At 46.0% G+C, this 15621-nt stretch overlaps 1 long non-coding RNA gene across 1 annotated transcript; it reads left to right on the top strand.

Moving 5' to 3' along the window:
• Positions 1-1744: 1744 nt before the first annotated feature.
• LOC110680621 lies at positions 1745-12351 on the top strand. The gene is made up of 2 exons (XR_002502945.1): positions 1745-2282; positions 12339-12351. It is a non-coding gene; the product is annotated as an uncharacterized LOC110680621 (long non-coding RNA).
• Positions 12352-15621: the final 3270 nt, after the last annotated feature.

Raw genomic sequence — 15621 nt, 5'->3', positions numbered from 1 at the left:
CTAAATCTATTATCAAAATGTTTTTTCTGGGAAAAGGGCCCCCACAAGACAATGGCCCCAGGGCCCCAACATTTGTAAATCCGGCCCTGGGAATCAGACTAAACGTCATTTCATAGAGTTCCCCTGTACAAAAGTTTGATTGTAACATTCTTCACTACCATTTGGAGTTTGAGCTCCCATGTTTTCTGACAGAGTTAAATTTTGGGGCACCCTACTGTTTTGCTCTATTCGATACTTTATTAAATCTGTTAAGATCAAATGCACCCTTAATAAAAACCTCAATAAATAACATCTGAGTCCTGAAGGCATTGGAATTGTTACTTGGAGCGTTATGTTCGTCGCCACTGTCTTAACAGTACACGTCTAGCTCAGCAAGAGCATTTCAAAAAGAACGGGAATCATGATCAGGAGCAAAGAAGAAAAAAACAATACATAAGGAAATCGCTGTGGGAGTAGAATGAAGAAGAAAAAAGAAAGCAGGTGGAAGGGAAAATAGAAGAAAATGAAGAAACAGGAAGCAAATGAAGGAGAACTGAAAAAAGCAAAAGGAAGCCATCATCGAAGGAAGCCATAGATAGTTAGGAAGCACCTCAAGAAAAATATGAAGACAGTTAATAAGGAAGAAGAAGAAAAACATAAGACAAAGAAAACAACAATGAATTGTAAGAAGAAAATATGAAGAATGAAGAGTAGAAAACATAATAATCAAACTGATCAGAAAAGAAGTTTAAAATAAGAAGGAAGATACTCGAAGAAACAAGCAAAAGTTAATAAAATGTGGAACACCGATAAAAGTAAATGAATACATGTGAAATGAAAACATTAGAAACATAGCTATCAAAAATAACGAGAGAAAGAAACCAGATTGATGAAAACAGCAATGCCTAAGAGAAGTGCAAATATTCAAACATATTTAGGTAGTAGAGCTTATTTCAAATCAAATTCCGTTTTTAGGCAGAATAGATAATAAAACAACACCTAAGGGATAATAAAGACTGTTTCGTGATAACTGAGTAATCTATTACCTACTTCGTCGCATTTTCAGTATCATTGTTGTAACCAGACCAATTTGATCAACCCTAGCTCGCACGCATACTTGCATTTCGGGAAAGAACCATCCAGCGCCCAACCGTTCGTCGCCGGCGTTTAAGAAACAGCGCCCTACCAGCACACCGGCATACCTTACAGTTGTCTTGTGAAGCGCAGCTGTGTAAGGGAAGACGGGGTAATACGCGCCCTAAGGAGAAACTTTATTTTAACTGGGAATTTTGTCGAAAACGTAATTGAAAGTGAGTTTACAGTGACATTAATAAGCTCGTAATTACTAAAAACTGACATTAGATTAAGGCAATCACCTCTAAAAAAATGGGTTTAAAAAAAGAAACCATGGTCAGCGATATTCAGAATGGATTTTGTTTTGGCAAAATCTAGTTATTTTTCAAATGTTTATGCATGCAGTAGATACTATGTACAGCCAACTCTCCATGAATTCAAGGGTTTATCGAGTTAGTCATGGAAATGCAATTCTATAATGGTTCTCTAACTGGATATCGAGATAAGAAATAAAGAGCAAAGGAACGTTGATTGGAGTTCTATGTCTCGTTTGAGTTTGGGTTTTCGCGGCATAATTTGAATTTCACTGATGGTTCCTGAGCAACCATTAAGCATGACGCATTTTTCCTCACGTGTTAACACCCAAAGTTGCTAAAATCGTTCTCGATTTTTTTGTGTGTAAATTGGGATATGTTTTTCCGTGAGATGCTTTCAAATTGATAGCTATATCGTATGAAATGATCAAATTAGACCAAATACCTTTTATCTTGAAAATATATCGGTGGCGCATTTTACACCTAGTTCCCCTAGAATCAAAACACGCGATTTGTACTCAGAGCATTCGAAACGGCTGACAATCGGATCGGCTTGCTGTGTGTTTGCTTGGGTGTAGAGCGCGCGCCAACAAAGATATACATTCATGCCAGCCAAAACATAGTCACCAGTGTGAAAATCTGTTTCGTGCAGTGAAGAAAACAACCGAACTGTTTCAGTAGTGTCTCGACAACTTATAGTGTGCCGCCTACTTGGATAGACTAGTGAAGAAGATAATTGCCACCCATCACCATATCGTCCGTCCTCAACGCGCGTGAATCGTGACACAGCGCGTGAATAATTCTAAAATTTGTGATTCGGTGACAAAACAGTGCCTACTCAGTGAAGAGAAGAAGTTGTACAAAATTCCGTGAACCAAAAGCAAATCCGTCCAGTGAAAACTCCCATTCGCAGTGGTAAACACGACATCGAAATACGATTACGTAAACAATCGTGCAGGGAAGAAAATCCGATTTCGTCGAATTTTCCACCTCAATCTAGCAACGAATGCACGCCTCTCACGAAAATCACGGCTTACTTTTCGAAAACATTGACAGAGAAAAAAAAAACTCGCGGCTTGTTTGATGTCGAAAGACGAGAGTCATTAATGTGCGATCCGTCCGAATTGGACCAAACAGGAAAAACACATGACGAGAATGAGAACAAGCGGCGGCGAACAGAACAGAAGCCGAATGACGCAGCCACCCACTTTCGTGAAAATGCAGTGCACGGCGGATGGGGTTAGGGGTGTCCCAGGAAAGATAGATATTCGAAAAGTTATGGTGCTCAACTCTGGAATGAAGTGTGCTAGTTTATATCATTTTGTAGAACAAACCTACTTTCTTAAAAACGTCAAATCGGTTTTTGAGAAATAGCCATTTGTATGAAATTTGTCATATTTAGACGTTTTGTGGATTTTTTTTCTCCAACGCCTACTATTTGCTAAAGTACAGGCCGTTTAATTTATTTCGGAAAGTTAATATGTTCTACAAAAATGCTATAAGTAAGCATATCTTCATTTCTACGACTGATCACTATGACTTTTCAAACATTGCTTTTTCCCTGGGACACCCTAATGCAGCCTGCAATTTGGGAGCGCTTTGTGTTGGGGGGTTTTCTTTGTGATCGGCCCATGTTTGTCGTCTGTTTCCTTCTGATGCGGGGTTTGAGACTTTTGTTGCAACGGGTGGATATTTACCCGGGGAAGGTCAATGTCAGATGGCAATAAATCATTGACCGAACTGACCGCGGTCTGAACATGCGATGGTAACGACTCGTCTGGACGGTTGACAGAATGGTGTCAGACTTTTTGGTTTATCTGCCGGGTGAAACGGCTTAAGGGGCGCTAATTATACACTCTAAACACAGATGTTTACGGGTGAGACATGTTTTCAAATCCATTTTTAGATATCGCTGAAGTGGGTTAACAACAAAGTAATACTAAACCTTGGTTAATCGCTATAATGTGTTGTTGTCGTTATCGGTTTGCAATTAACAACAATCATCGAGCTTTATCAAATCGCAACGCGGTATGATTCAAAAACAACAAACTCTTAGCAAGCAATTGCCAAAAATTGTGAAATCTGATAAAGCACTTCACAGAAAATAACACAACCCAGATAAGGATTTTGAGATAGCTTCGTCTAGGATGCTGACTTGTATATGCCATAGCATCCCGCATTTTATACATATCCCGCCTGGAAATCTGGGAGAATCCCGTTAGGGGTTTTGAGAGAATCCCGTATGGGATTCTGAGAAAATATCGTCTAGGATTCTGGGAGAATCCCGTCTAGGATTCTGAGAGAACCCCGTATAGGATTCTGATGGAATCCCACTTGGGATTCAAGGAGAATCCTGCCTGGGACTCAAAGACAATTCCGCCTGGGCTTCTAGGAGAATCCCGCCTAGGATTCAGAGATAAGAATCCCGGAGGGAATCCCAGTCGGGATTCGGAGAGAATCCCGTCTGGGATTCGGAGAGAATCCCGTCTGGGATTCGGAGAGAATCCCGTCTGGGATTCGGAGGAAATCCCGTCTGGGATTCGGAGAGAATCCCGTCTGGGATTCGGAGAGAATCCCGTCTGGGATTCGGAGAATCCCCGGGATTCGAGAGAATCCCGACTGGGATTCGGAGAGAATCCCGACTGGGATTCGGAGAGAATCCCGACTGGGATTCGGAGAGATCCGACTGGGATTCGGAGAGAATCCCGACTGGGATTCGGAGAGAATCCCGACTGGGATTCGGAGAGAAATCCCGACTGGGATTCGGAGAGAATCCCGACTGGGATTCGGAGAGAATCCCGACTGGGATTCGAGAGAATCCCGACTGGGATTCGGAGAGAATCCCGACTGGGATTCGGAGAGAATCCCGACTGGGATTCGGGAGAATCCGACTGGATTCGGAGAATCCCGACTGGGATTCGGAGAGAATCCCGACTGGGATTCGGAGAGAATCCCGACTGGGATTCGGAGAGAATCCCGACTGGGATTCGGAGAGAATCCCGACTGGGATTCGGAGAGAATCCCGACTGGGATTCGAGAGAATCCGACGGGATTCGGAGAGAATCCCGACTGGGATTCGGAAGAGAATCCCGACTGGGATTCGGAGAGAATCCCGACTGGGATTCGGAGAGAATCCCGACTGGGATTCGGAGAGAATCCCGACTGGGATTCGGAGAGAATCCCGACTGGGATTCGGAGAGAATCCCGACTGGGATTCGGAGAGAATCCCGACTGGGATTCGGAGAGAATCCCGACTGGGATTCGGAGAGAATCCCGACTGGGATTCGGAGAGAATCCCGACTGGGATTCGGAGAGAATCCCGACTGGGATTCGGAGAGGAATCCCGACTGGGATTCGGAGAGAATCCCGACTGGGATTCGGAGAGAATCCCGACTGGGATTCGGAGAGAATCCCGACTGGGATTCGGAGAGAATCCCGACTGGGATTCGGAGAGAATCCCGACTGGGATTCGGAGAGAATCCCGACTGGGATTCGGAGAGAATCCCGACTGGGATTCGGAGAGAATCCCGACTGGGATTCGGAGAGAATCCCGACTGGGATTCGGAGAGAATCCCGACTGGGATTCGGAGAGAATCCCGACTGGGATTCGGAGAGAATCCCGACTGGATTCGGAGAGAATCCCGCCTGAGATTTGGAGAGAATCCCGCCTGGGATTCGGAGAGAATCCCGCCTGGGATTCGGAGAGGATCGCGTCTGGGATTTTGAGAGGATCCCGTCTGGAACTCTGAGCGTATCCCGGCTAGGATTCTGAGAGAATCCCGTCTGGAATTCTGAAAGATTCCAGTCTAGGTTCGCCTGAGATTAGAGAGAATCCCCGCCTGGGGTTCAGAGAGAATCCCGCCTGGGATTCAGAGAGAATCCCGCCTGGGATTCAGAAAGAATCCCGTATGAGATTCTGAGAGAATCCCGTCTGGGTTCTGAGAGGATCCCGTCTGGGAATCTGAGAGGATCCCGTCTGGGATTTTGAGAGAATCCCGTCTGAGATTCGGAAAGAATCCCGTCTGGGATTCGGAAAGAATCCCGTCTGGGATTCGGAGAGAATCCCGTCTGGGATTCGGAGAGAATCCCGTCTGGGTTTCGGAGAGAATCCCGTCTGGGATTCGGAGAGAATCCCGTCTGGGATTCGGAGAGAATCCCGTCTGGGATTCGGAGAGAATCCCGTCTGGGATTCAGAGAGAATCCCGACTTTGATCCGGAAAGAATCCCGACTGGGATTAGGAGAGAATCCCGACTGGGATTCGGAGAGAATCCCGACTGGGATTTGGAGAGAATCCCGACTGGGATTCGGAGAGAATCCCGCCTGAGATTTGGAGAGAATCCCGACTGGGATTCGGAGAGAATCCCGACTGGGATTCGGAGAGAATCCCGACTGGGATTCGGAGAGAATCCCGACTGGGATTCGGAGAGAATCCCGACTGGGATTCGGAGAGAATCCCGACTGGGATTCGGAGAGAATCCCGACTGGGATTCTGAGAGAATCCCGTCTGAGATTCGGAAAGAATCCCGTCTGGGATTCGGAAAGAATCCCGTCTGGGATTCGGAGAGAATCCCGTCTGGGATTCGGAGAGAATCCCGTCTGGGTTTCGGAGAGAATCCCGTCTGGGTTTCGGAGAAAATCCCGTCTGGGATTCGGAGAGAATCCCGTCTGGGATTCGGAGAGAATCCCGTCTGGGATTCGGAGAGAATCCCGTCTGGGATTCGGAGAGAATCCCGTCTGGGATTCGGAGAGAATCCCGTCTGGGATTCGGAGAGAATCCCGTCTGGGATTCGGAGAGAATCCCGTCTGGGATTCAGAGAGAATCCCGACTTTGATCCGGAGAGAATCCCGACTGGGATTAGGAGAGAATCCCGACAAGGATTCGGAGAGAATTCCGACTGGGATTCGGAGAGAATCCCGCCTGAGATTTGGAGAGAATCCCGCCTGGGATTCGGAGAGAATCCGACTGGGATTCGAGAGAATCCCGACTGGGATTCGGAGAGAATCCCGACTGGGATTCGGAGAGAATCCCGTCTGGGATTCGGAGAGAATCCCGTCTGGGATCCGGAGAGAATCCCGTCTGGGATCCGGAGAGAATCCGTCTGGGATCCGGAGAGAATCCCGTCTGGGATCCGGAGAGAATCCCGTCTGGGATCCGGAGAGAATCCCGTCTGGGATCCGGAGAGAATCCCGTCTGGGATCCGGAGAGAATCCCGTCTGGGATTCGGAGAGAATCCCGTCTGGGATTCGGAGAGAATCCCGACTGGGATTCGGAGAGAATCCCGACTGGGATTCGGAGAGAATCCCGACTGGAATTTGGAGAGAATCCCGACTGGGATTCGGAGAGAATCCCGACTGGGATTCGGAGAGAATCCGACTGGGATTCGGAGAGAATTCCGACTGGGATTCGGAGAGAATCCCGCCTGAGATTTGGAGAGAATCCCGCCTGGGATTCGGAGAGAATCCCGACTGGGATTCGGAGAGAATCCCGACTGGGATTCGGAGAGAATCCCGACTGGGATTCGGAGAGAATCCCGTCTGGGATTCGGAGAGAATCCCGTCTGGGATCCGGAGAGAATCCCGTCTGGGATCCGGAGAGAATCCCGTCTGGGATCCGGAGAGAATCCCGTCTGGGATCCGGAGAGAATCCCGCCTGGGATTCGGAGAGAATCCCGCCTGGGATTCGGAGAGAATCCCGCCTGGGATTCGGAGAGAATCCCGCCTGGGATTCGGAGAGAATCCCGCCTGGGATTCGGAGAGAATTCCGCCTGGGATTCGGAGAGAATCCCGCCTGGGATTCGGAGAGAATCCCGTCTGGAATTCTGAAAGATTCCAGTCTAGGTTCGCCTGAGATTAGAGAGAATCCCGCCTGGGGTTCAGAGAGAATCCCGCCTGGGATTCAGAGAGAATCCCGCCTGGGATTCAGAAAGAATCCCGTATGAGATTCTGAGAGAATCCCGTCTGGGATTCTGAGAGGATCCCGTCTGGGAATCTGAGAGGATCCCGTCTGGGATTTTTGAGAGAATCCCATCTGGGATTCTGAGAGAATCCCGTCTGAGATTCGGAGAGAATCCCGTCTGGGATTCGGAGAGAATCCCGTCTGGGTTTCGGAGAGAATCCCGTCTGGGTTTCGGGAGAAAATCCCGTCTGGGATTCGGAGAGAATCCCGTCTGGGATTCGGAGAGAATCCCGTCTGGGATTCGGAGAGAATCCCGTCTGGGATTCGGAGAGAATCCCGTCTGGGATTCGGAGAGAATCCCGTCTGGGATTCGGAGAGAATCCCGTCTGGATTCCGGAGAGAATCCCGTCTGGGATTCGGAGAGAATCCCGTCTGGGATTCGGAGAGAATCCCGTCTGGGATTCTGGAGAGAATCCCGTCTGGGATTCGGAGAGAATCCCGTCTGGCATTCGGAGAGAATCCCGTCTGGGATTCGGAGAGAATCCCGTCTGGGTTTCGGAGAAAATCCCGTCTGGGATTCGGAGAGAATCCCGTCTGGGATTCGGAGAGAATCCCGTCTGGGATTCGGAGAATCCGTCTGGATTCGAGAATCCGTCTGGATTCGGAGAGAATCCCGTCTGGGATTCGGAGAGAATCCCGTCTGGGATTCGGAGAGAATCCCGTCTGGGATTCGGAGAGAATCCCGTCTGGATTCGAGAGAATCCCGTCTGGGATTCGACGGGAGAGAATCCCGTCTGGGATTCGAGAGAATCCCGTCTGGGATTCGGAGAGAATCCCGTCTGGATTCGGAGAGAATCCCGTCTGGGATTCGGAGAGAATTCCCGTCTGGGATTCGGAGAGAATCCCGTCTGGGATTCGGAGAGAATCCCGTCTGGGATTCGAGAGAATCCCGTCTGGGATTCGGAGAGAATCCCGTCTGGGATTCGGAAGAATCCCGTCTGGGATTCGAGAGAATCCCGTCTGGGATTCGGAGAGAATCCCGTCTGGGATTCGGAGAGAATCCCGTCTGGATTCGGAGAGAATCCCCGTCTGGGATTCGGAGAGAATCCCGTCTGGGATTCGGAGAGAATCCCGTCTGGGATTCGGAGAGAATCCCGTCTGGGATTCGGAGAGAATCCCGTCTGGGATTCGGAGAGAATCCCGTCTGGGATTCGGAGAGAATCCCGTCTGGGATTCGGAGAGAATCCCGTCTGGGATTCGGAGAGAATCCCGTCTGGGATTCGGAGAGAATCCCGTCTGGGATTCGGAGAGAATCCCGTCTGGGATTCGGAGAGAATCCCGTCTGGGATTCCGGAGAGAATCCCGTCTGGGATTCGGAGAGAATCCCGTCTGGGATTCGGAGAGAATCCCGTCTGGGATTCGGAGAGAATCCCGTCTGGGATTCGGAGAGAATCCCGTCTGGATTCGGAGAGAATCCCGTCTGGGGATTCGGAGAGAATCCCGTCTGGGATTCGGAGAGAATCCCGTCTGGGATTCGGAGAGAATCCCGTCTGGGATTCGGAGAGAATCCCGTCTGGGATTCGGAGAGAATCCCGTCTGGGATTCGGAGAGAATCCCGTCTGGGATTCGGAGAGAATCCCGTCTGGGATTCGGAGAGAATCCCGTCTGGGATTCGGAGAGAATCCCGTCTGGGATTCGGAGAGAATCCCGTCTGGGATTCGGAGAGAATCCCGTCTGGGATTCGGAGAGAATCCGTCTGGGATTCGGAGAGAATCCCGTCTGGGATTCGGAGAGAATCCCGTCTGGGATTCGGAGAGAATCCCGTCTGGGATTCGGAGAGAATCCCGTCTGGGATTCGGAGAGAATCCCGTCTGGGATTCGGAGAGAATCCCGTCTGGATTCGGAGAGAATCCCGTCTGGGATTCGGAGAGAATCCCGTCTGGGATTGGAGAGAATCCCGTCTGGGATTCGGAGAGAATCCCGTCTGGGATTCGGAGAGAATCCCGTCTGGGATTCGGAGAGATCCCGTCTGGGATTCGGAGAGAATCCCGTCTGGGATTCGGAGAGAATCCCGTCTGGGATTCGGAGAGAATCCCGTCTGGGATTCGTGAGAGAATCCCGTCTGGGATTCGGAGAGAATCCCGTCTGGGATTCGGAGAGAATCCCGTCTGGGATTCGGAGAGAATCCCGTCTGGGATTGGGAGAGAATCCCGTCTGGGATTGGGAGAGAATCCCGTCTGGGATTCGGAGAGAATCCCGTCTGGGATTCGGAGAGAATCCCGTCTGGGGATTCGGAGAGAATCCCGTCTGGGATTCGGAGAGAATCCCGTCTGGGATTCGGAAAGAATCCCGTCTGGGATTCGGAAAGAATCCCGTCTGGGATTCGGAGAGAATCCGTCTGGGATTCGGAGAGAATCCCGTCTGGGATCCGGAGAGAATCCCGTCTGGGATCCGGAGAGAATCCCGTCTGGGATCCGGAGAGAATCCCGTCTGGGATCCGGAGAGAATCCCGTCTGGGATCCGGAGAGAATCCCGTCTGGGATCCGGAGAGAATCCCGTCTGGGATCCGGAGAGAATCCCGTCTGGGATCCGGAGAGAATCCCGTCTGGGATTCGGAGAGAATCCCGTCTGGGATTCGGAGAGAATCCCGTCTGGGATTCGGAGAGAATCCCGTCTGGGATTCGGAGAGAATCCCGTCTGGGATTCGGAGAGAATCCCGACTGGGATTCGGAGAGAATCCCGTCTGGGATTCGGAGAGAATCCCGTCTGGGATTCGGAGAGAATCCCGTCTGGGATTCGGAGAGAATCCCGTCTGGGATTCGGAGAGAATCCCGACTGGGATTCTGAGAGAATCCCGACTGGGATTCTGAGAGAATCCCGACTGGGATTCTGAGAGAATCCCGTCTCGGATTATGAGAGAATCCCGTCTGTGATTCTGAGACCAATCCCGTCTGGAATTCTGAGAGAATCCCGACTGGGATTCTGAGAGAATCCCGTCTGGGATTCTGAGAGAATCCCGTCTGGGATTTCTGAGAGAATCCCGTGTGGGATTCTGAGAGAATCCCGTCTGGGATTCGGAGAGAATCCCGTCTGGGATTCTGAGAGAATCCCGTCTGGGATTCGGAGAGAATCCCGTCTGGGATTCCGAGAGAATCCCGACTGGGATTCGGAGAGAATCCCGTCTGGGATTCTGAGAGAATCGCGACTGGGATATTGAGTGAACCCCGGCTGGGATTCTGAGAGAATCCTGTCTGGGATTCTGAGAGAATCGCGTCTGGGATTATGAGTGAACCCCGGCTGGGATTCTGAGACAATCGCGTCTAGGATTTTGAGAGAATATCGGTCTGGGATTCTGAGAGAGTCCTGTATGTGATTCTGAGAGAATCCGCTTGGGATTCGAAGAGAAATCCCGCTTGGGATTTTGAGAGAATCCTGCCTGAGATTCTGAGAGAATCCGCTTGAGATTCTGAGAGAATCCCGCCTGGGATCAGAAAGAATACCGCTTGGGATTCAGAAGAATCTCGCCTAGGATTCTGAGAGAAGCCAACTTGAGTTTATGAGAGAATCGCGTCTGGAGATTCTGAAGAGAATCGGGTCTGGATATTCTGAGAGAATCCCGTCTGGGTTTCTGAGAAAATTCCCGTCTGGAATTCTGAGATATCACGTCTGAGATTCTGAGAAAATACCGTCTTGGATTCTGAGAGAATCCCATCTGGGATTCTGAGAGAATCCCGTCTGGGATTTCTGAGAGAATCTCGTTTGGGATTCTAAGAGAATCCAGTGTGGGATTCTGACTGAAATTTCTTCGGCTTGGACTCTCGAGAATTTTGGCTGGATTGAGGGATGAATCTATCCAATTAATCCTGTGAAAAGATTGCACTAAATTACCACTCCACTTGAAAATTTCAATTTATCACTGGTTGGAATCAAAATCCCACAAAATTTGTCATATCCTTCCACTCTCAATCCGTATAAATCTTTCGCGTCAGCATTACCATCGCAAATTATACCGAAACCCTTCCGTTTTGGCTTCTTCCCAAGAGAAAATCCCCACTAATCACGGATCGAGTGACATTCCGGCAATTCTTCAACAGATTTGATCACTTGAGAATTCTACTTAAGATACTCTCTGCGGATCGTTTGTGACTCAATTCCGTCGTCTATTTTAGGGCCTTTTTTAAAGTTAATTACCTTGCCAAAAATGTTCCTCTTTATGTCCACGTTAAGAATGACGGACGACCGCTTAACCCCTTCAGGACGGATGGACCATATTGACATAGCTTCTTTGTGCTTTTTTTTTTACCTGTTGGCTCAACTAGACATGTTTTTAATTCCATGGAATATCTTCCAAGCCATGGTTGCACTAGTAGATCGGATGGTTTAAGCTCAAAGACAGTTTGGAGAGCGTAGAATATCTCAAATATTCTTCTTAAAGAATTATAGGTCCTTTCATGGACAAAATGGTGTTTGTTTTTGAACAAAACTAAACAATTTTTTGGTTGATCTAGTAGATTGAAGGATTAGAACTTGGAAACAATTTGGAGCACCTACTATATCTTGATTACTTATTATGCTTTTGGCATGTTATGCAGCATGTTATAATGAGTCGATGGCGCTTCTTGTGCATAGCTTTGTAGAAAGGAAGCTTTTTATCATACTTCATTTATCTATATACAATCATTTGATAATCCAGAACAGATTGGTGAACTCAGTACATCCCGAAAAATATTCGTTCTCAACATGTTTTGCTGTTTCTTCAAATCCGTGTGTTGAATATGTGCTAAAAATGTCGTCCTGAAAGGGTTAAATAAATGCATGTTTTCTGAGCTGCTTAAATGCTCGAAAGTGATCGCACTTCCATTGCCACACCCATCCGCCGTGAAATCGAATGAAACCGCTAGAAATTCGAATCTTCGCGCCCGGAGAAGAAAGTGCACGCGCTAGTTATTCAAGCTAGATCGCTTGTCCCGATTGATTAGATAGAATTTTCACGTTTACCCGCGAAATCCAATTAGCACATCGGTTGCACTGATATTGATGACATCTGAAACCCATCACCATCAGATTTTTTTAGGAAGCCAGTAAGACAGATTCGAAGAGAAGAGCCAACGTTTAATATTTATTAATAAGTGCCTGCGAGAAGTGAACTCCGGGGTGGACAGAAACCGGACGGTGCTTGCGACTGAGTACGGTGTGACGACAGTATCGCAGCAAGAGGCGGAAAATATCAGTGTGAAAAATGAGTGCCCGTGGAATGCTGCTGAAAATTGACGCTCGCCGAGATTCGTCCCTCGATCAGTTGGATATGATGCTTTCACCGCGATCGCCGCAAATTTTGATCAACGATTATTTTTCGCCGGAAGGTGAGTTGGATTGTAATTTTGGAGTCTGTTGTTCATCTAGGAAAATGTGATCAGTTTTCCTTTGTGTGATTGGAATCAAGTGATCAGTGTATGTATTAAAGTGATGTGATGTGATAACAGTCATCCAAAGTATAATTATAAACATATAAACATCATTCAGTAATCGTGGAGTGCCATTGAATTCAACAAGGAACTCATTGCTTGTGATAGCCACAAGGGCGTAGCCAGGATTTACATTATTCTCCAATTTCTCACAAAGTGCTATTTTTTTAATGCACGCAATGTAGCAATAAGAAGAACGTAAAACCTTTTTATTCTATTACAATGGGCAAAAAGGAGTCTGAAAAGCGGATTATTTCAACTTCTTGACTAGGTAACGGTTTCAGTTTCCGGATTTAGTCTGGAGATTTGCTTGGTGGCGGTTATATTGACCTACAATTTTGTTCTTGTCAGTTAGAGGCCCGAGCCTGAGGACAATCATATTCAATTGTTTCTTCCAGTAAGAATTTCAGCAAGAATTCTGTAAAGAAATATTCCTCCAATGAATACATTTTGAAATTCTCTTGATACCTGAAGAGATCACTCAAATATTTTTTCAGATTTTTTATCCAGGAGATTTTTCTAGGAATACAAAAGCGCTAAGCTACTTCATTGCACTTACATTCCCATTATTATTTAAAGCAAAAAGTTTTTCCGAATAATTACGTGAAGATTCCTGCATAGGATAGGTGTACAAATTATGGATAAGTACCCAATAATGGCAATGGCTTTTAAACGTTTGGTCGAATGACCTTTGGTCCGAACGGACATTTGGTTAAAGACGAATTTGTAATGATTGATTGGTAAACTCTTTCTTGTCTAACAGATATAAAAGTAAACTGTTAATTTTTTCACGATGGATGAACATTGTATCTTTAGAAGTCAATATTGAATCTATCTATATGATATTAGCTACACTTTACAACGTGATTAGAAAATATACTACTGTCTTGGTAGGATAATTATTCTTGTCATTTATTTATTCTTCAACCGTTTTTTGAATTTATCAATTTTTTTAAATCTAGCGAATTGTGTCAAATGTGTCAAATGCTAAACAATAGTTTACCTACGATCAACGAAACATTTAGCAACTTTAATTTTTCTTCAAAATAGTACTCTAGCTTAACGTTGGAAACATAAAGATATATTGATTTAAGTATTCTTCCACAATATCATCATTCTTTGGAAAAATAGCTCCCTAATACTTTCGGTGCCTAGTTATTGAAGTATCAGAGTTTATCATTATTTCAAAAAGTAATCGTTCTTTATAAATTACTGATGATCTTTATTGAACGACAGTGACGACCGAGATGACAGAAATTTACATCTTTTTGCGATTTGCTTGTTTGCGATTCATACGAATGTCAGAATAAGAGAAAAAATGTCATCAAGAAACGTTAAAAACGCAAGGAGTCAATCGATGTTGCCGCAGAGTTTTGATTAACTGTATCTCAAAAATATCGCTCGTCGCATAATGAAAACTTAAAGTTCGTTCAAGGACTTTTTTGGCACTCAACCATATTACTTTAGCAGTACCATATACAAAATCTAAATCTGTACAATAATCTGAAAAATCGATGATCGACTAAATTATCGACAAAATGTGTTTTCAACCAAATGCCGTACGTTTTGTAAATGAATTAAATTATTTTCGACCAAATATTCATTCGACGAAGTGTCCATTCGACCAAATGTACTTTCGATGAAAGGTCATTCAACCAAATGTCATTCAGCCACATGTCAAAGATTCGATGGTAATAATCAACGTATTTTGACAGCTACTAAAGGTACGCTGCATTTTCGTTTATCTTACACGAAAAATACTCACACAGATAAAATAGTTATGAAAATCCGTCAGATTTGTACTGAAATCGGATTATAAATTCAATTTATTCAATTGGCTTGTTTGGGGGTATCAAGTTTTTTACATATCATGATTCTACGTTAAAAATTGAGCCAGAATCCAAAGTTTCATAAGTTTCCGTGCTCTGGAACTATTTTTTAAAACACATTTGAAGTTAGTGTGGAAATCGCTTTTGAATCATTGCTCGGCAATGTGTAAAAACAGAAATGTCCCCAATGACAAGTTCCTCCGGGAAATTCCGGTAGTCCCAAAATTGGCCACTGTAGTCAATTATCCATTTTAGGTCTACAATAGCCCTATTTAGCACGAGACATGAAAAATGAACTGTCGCACGATATGTATTGGAGTTCAATTTCAATTGTCCCTAATTACAGGTTCCCTCGGGGACATCCATCGGGGAGCCGTCGCATGATATGCTTTGGTGTCAAAATCGAAATGTCCCCTATGCAAGGTTCCCCCGGGGCACTGGGCGGCGCCATGAGTGGCCAAATCTGTACAAGACTCATTTTCAACTTATAATAGGGTATTTTATGATAATCTAGGGAGAAAACAATATTGCGCGACATATTTTGAGTGAATAAATTGTTTGATCCCAATTCGGATCCACTACCGGCACCGATTCCGGGGAAATGGCCATATATTGGTTGTTTCTGGACCAATATTAATACTTGGCGCACCAATCGCTTCAGAATTAGATCTTCTATCTTCATGTGTAGTAAAATTTTGATTTTTTATTTTTTTTCCCTCATCTGTAGAGCCTTTTAACCACTGCTTCCATTATTTAGGAATATTGTGGTATGACCCATATTTTATTTGGTGCTCATCAAATATCCTTTCACAATTGAGATGTGATAGACATTGGTTGATGTGTCGCATTGTCCGAACTGGCACAACTCGTTTTATAAAGTCTATTACCCTATTAGGACTACCTTGCCAAATTTCCAAGGGCTACCCTTTTCCAAATGTTAACGTTCTTTGATTAAGCAATGCTCCGCAGTTGCAGAGTAAATGCTCAGTAGTTTCGTCTTCAGCTTGACAAAACGACACTCAGAGGATTGTATTTTTCCTATATTTTTAAGATGATACCTACT

This window comes from Aedes aegypti, unplaced genomic scaffold (genome assembly GCF_002204515.2).
Source record: "Aedes aegypti strain LVP_AGWG unplaced genomic scaffold, AaegL5.0 Primary Assembly AGWG_AaegL5_hic_scaff_1663_PBJ_arrow, whole genome shotgun sequence".
Classification (NCBI taxonomy): domain Eukaryota; kingdom Metazoa; phylum Arthropoda; class Insecta; order Diptera; family Culicidae; genus Aedes; species Aedes aegypti.
The sequence above is the reverse complement of the archived record's forward strand: the minus strand, read 5'-3'. Positions and strand labels throughout refer to the sequence as shown.